The sequence below is a fragment of the Sinocyclocheilus grahami genome, unplaced genomic scaffold (assembly GCF_001515645.1).
Source record: "Sinocyclocheilus grahami isolate Dianchi unplaced genomic scaffold, SAMN03320097.WGS_v1.1 scaffold48.1, whole genome shotgun sequence".
NCBI classification, from domain to species: Eukaryota; Metazoa; Chordata; class Actinopteri; order Cypriniformes; family Cyprinidae; genus Sinocyclocheilus; species Sinocyclocheilus grahami.
This window is the reverse complement of record NW_015505227.1, coordinates 660,478-664,906: the sequence shown is the minus strand read 5'-3', so window position 1 is coordinate 664,906 and position 4,429 is coordinate 660,478. Positions and strand designations below refer to the sequence as shown.

The 4,429-nt window shown below is 33.7% G+C and overlaps 1 long non-coding RNA gene across 1 annotated transcript; it reads left to right on the top strand.

Moving 5' to 3' along the window:
- Nucleotides 1-499: 499 nt before the first annotated feature.
- LOC107582946 (uncharacterized) lies at nt 500-883 on the top strand. Its single transcript, XR_001608992.1, has 3 exons — nt 500-546; nt 688-723; nt 844-883. It is a non-coding gene; the product is annotated as an uncharacterized lncRNA (long non-coding RNA).
- The last annotated feature ends 3,546 nt before the right edge of the window (nt 884-4,429 follow it).

Below are 4,429 nucleotides of genomic sequence, written 5' to 3'. Positions count from 1 at the left end.
TGAATGAATGAATGAATAAAAGTATATTTTTAAAAGATCATATTTACCCCAAACTTTTGAACTGTAATGTGTGCTTGTGAATAAACTTCCTTAATTATGATCATACATTAATCATGTACATTCTTTTGTCACTCTAAACTAGAAATTATAACCTGTACATTTCACTGTATGCTCTGTTTTCTACCCTGCAGTATCAGTGTGATGGTTGGAGCACCCACAGCAAACAGCAGCCAGCCTGGGGTCTCTGGTGGAGGCTCTGTCTTCATGTGTCCTTGGACATCAAGTGGAGAGTCATGTCAAACTTTAAACTTTGACCAAAAAGGAGCGGTGAGACCAAAACACCACAAAGACGTGACCACTATGACCTGTATCTGGGTAAGATGTGACATCAGACATTAGAAACTGAGGCTAAATAAGCTCTTTTTTTAGATATTAAAACGATAAATATGATGATAAAATCTAAAACATCCAGTGAGGTTTTGTCATTGTTCTGCATCATAGGATACTCTGTTGCTGCTGGGAATTTTAATAAAGACAACATCCCAGGTGATAAGCATAAGTGACAAGCCATCTTAATTTTTATGTATTCAATTTAATAAGCAGCAGCTTTAAAAAAAATGCAACACCAGTTTAATCTGCAGCTCTCATCTGTATTATATTCTCACCTTTATTTGACGATGATTGCAGATTATGTTGTTGGCGTCTGTGCACACCGCAGGCTCTGTAAGTGTTCTTACACTGTTACATGGATGATTATGTGCTTCAGTTGTCCTCTTGTACAGTTACACAATTGATTATGGACTTAATCGTGGTAAGTTGTTGTTGTACTGTGCTTGTTTTTAGGTCAAAATAATAAAGCAACTGTGCCCCTGCAAATCATGAAGGCGATTGGTGGCATCCAGGTTATTTGATTTGATTTGTAATACAGGATAGGAAATAGTAAAATTGTGTTTAATTTGTTCTCAACATTCTAATATTTTAAGCTATTACAGTACTGTTGAAAAGTTTGGGGTCAGTGATTTTTTTAAATAATTTTATTCAGCTAGTGTACATTAGAATGTTCAAAAGGACAGTAAAGACAGTTAAAAAGTTACAAAAGATTTCTATTTCAAATAAATGTTGTTCTTTCAAACTTTCTGTTCATCGAAGAATCCTGAAAAAAATTACATGTATTATGGTTTCCACAAGCAGCATAACTGTTGATAATAATATAAAATGTTCTTGAGCATCAAATCTATGGAGGACTAAACCTGCAGAAATTAAAAATAAATAAATACACAAATAAATACATAAATGTGTGCATAAATAAATATATACGCAAATAAATAAATAAATGTGTGTATACATACACGTATTCTTGTTTAAATACGTATATAAATAATTAAACGTGTGATGAAATATAGGTTAATAAATAAAATAAATTGGTGGCCAAATGGAAAATGTTTAAGGAAATGCTAAACCCATCCTAACTGTTTTCTTTTAATCACTCATTTATTTCTGAATGTAGTTCCGCATTTATTTTTCCTCTGCACAACAGGCTAATGAGAGGGTGGTCGGGTCTTGTGATAGCTGGGGGCGCGGCTTTCCCGCTGACAGGAAATGCATGGTGTAAATCCAGTATAGCCTAGTAAAGTCACTTTTGCCGTTCAACAGAGCAAGATACATAGAAAAACTGAGCCGTATTGTCCGTACAGTATATGTGACTTTACAAACGACCCAACGGAATGGCCAGAGGTGTCATTTCCCGGCATTCGATATTCGCAAATCTAGGGACCGTGTCTCTATAGTTACATACGACATTGGTATACACTTTTCTAACTTCAATAGCATTTAAGCAAAATTACTTACAGTAACACAACCAACTGTGAAGTGTTCATGTAGTTCTCATTTATAATGCACACCTTTTAGATTTTTGATATTTATTAAAATAAACTGTAAATTCATATCTACACTGTAAAAAAATAATAATAAGATATGTGAATCAACTGTAGAGAACTGTAAAAACTGCATTGGGAAAATTTAAAATATGAAGTTACACAGTTGTCATTGTTTTTTTTCCATTGTTATTTAATGGAACTGCTAATTTGACAATTTGTGCATATAGTTTTACAATAACTGAAAAGTGAAGCAAACCGATTACAGTAAACTTGACAGTATAACAGTATATTTTGTATTGTTTTAAAATGCATTACTCAAGAAAGGACCAAAAAATTAATACAATAATAAAATATTTTACAGTTAAACAATATTACACTGTAAATACATTTACAGCAAGTTAAATGACACGGTAAAATAAAATACAGTATTTTTGCTACGAAATAAAATTACAGTAAGTTATGAGCGAACTGCTGCCAGTTAGTTACCGTAATTTCTACAGGGAGTTTTTTTACAGTGTAGATATGAATTTACCATTTATTTTAATAAATATCAAAAATGTAAAAGGTGTGCATTATAGTTGATACCTACATGAACACTTTACAGTTGGTTTTATGACTGCGAGTCATTTTCCTCAAATGCTATTGAGCTTTAAATTATGGCATATTTTGTGCTTGAGCCCATATTCGTAAAGAAAAAAATAGCAATATTTACATATGATTTGACAGTTTATTTTAATAAATATCAAAAATCTAAAAGGTGTGCATTGTAACTGAGACCTACATGAACATGTTACAGTTGGTTGTGTTACTGTAAGTCCTTCTCCTCAAATGCTATTGAGCTTTAAATGATGATATATATATTGTGTTTGAGCCCATTCGGTAGTGAAATAAACAATATATTTGCATATGATTTGACAGTTTATTTTAATAAATATCAAAAATCTAAAAGGTGTACATTATAACTGAGAACTACATGAACACTTCACAGTTGGTTGTGTTACTGTAAGTAATTTTCCTCAAATGCTATTGAAGTTAGAAAAGTGTATACCAATGTCGTATGTAACTTTTGAAACACGGTCCCTAGATTTGCGAATATCGAATGCCGGAAAATGACACCAGAGGAAAAATAAATGCGGAACTACATTCAGAAATAAATGAGTGATTAAAAGAAAACAGTTTGGATGAGTTTAGTTTTCCTTAAACATTTTCCATTTGGCCACCAATTTATTTGATTTATTAACCTATATTTCATCACACGTTTAATTATTTATATATGTATTTAAACAAGAATATGTGTATGTATACACACATTTCTTTCTTTCTTTATTTATTTGCATATTTATTTATTTATACACACATGTATTTATTTATTTATTTGTGTATTTATTTATTTTTAATTTCTGCAGGTTTGGTCCTCCATACAAATCATCATATTAGAATGATTTCTGAAGGATCATGTGAAACTGAAAACTGGAGTAATGGCTGCTGAAAATTCGGCTTTGCATCACAGAAATAAATTACATATTAAAATATATTCTAATAGAAAACAGCTATTTTAAATAGTAATACTTTTTCATAATATTACTGACTTCAGAAACATGAAGAAAAAAAAATCCTACCTATCCCAAATATTTTAATGGTAGTGTATGTTGTCTACTAAACATTTACTTTAAAGGGGTCATATGATGCGATTTCAATTGTTCCTTTCTCTTTGGAGTATTGCAAGCTCTTGGTGCATAAAGAAGATCTGTAAAGTTGCAAAGACTAAAGTCTCAAATCCAAAGAGATATTATTTATAAAAGTTAAGAGTCAGCCACACCTACCTAAAACGGCTCGTTCTAACACACCCCCACATGTCTACGTCACAATGTGGGAAGATTTGCATAACGCCGCCCAAATTTTCATGCAAAGAAAAAAGGCTTTTTTTTTTTTTCTCTGTGTAGTATTGTTGTTGCCGCCGCCATGTCGTGAAGGCGCTGTGTGTTTCGTTGTGAAAGCGAAACTACTTTGTTTGGCCTTCCAAAAGAGGACGATATCTGCTTCATCATGACTAGAGCTGATCCGTGCTGGTCACTGAGGAAATACTACGACTTCGCGCTGTGGATCGCCGGATCGGCTTTCATCGTGGATGAAGCGGAGTCCAGCCCGGGGTCGTCACATGTCCTTCCGGACGTTCCTTCGTCGAAATCGCCGGCCGCGCCGTTCTCAAGCCCACCCGCCTCTGCTCACTCTAACCCTCCGGCCGTTCCTCACGCTAGCCCCCGGCCTCTGCTCACTGTAAGCCGCCGCGTGTGACGCTGTATCGTTGTGAAAGCGAAACTACTTTGTTTGGTCTTCCAAAAATGGACACGACTAGAAATCAGTGGTTAAGTTGTATTTACAACACTGTTCCAGAACACTTCAACCCAAATATTCAATGTCACTTTTAAGTTAAATATATCTTCGTTTATTAATAAATAACTGATCTGTTTTTAAACATAAATTTATTTCAATTTTTACTGTTTCTATAAGATTGAATGCATTTGGTGTGATGTCAGAATCATGGTGACCAA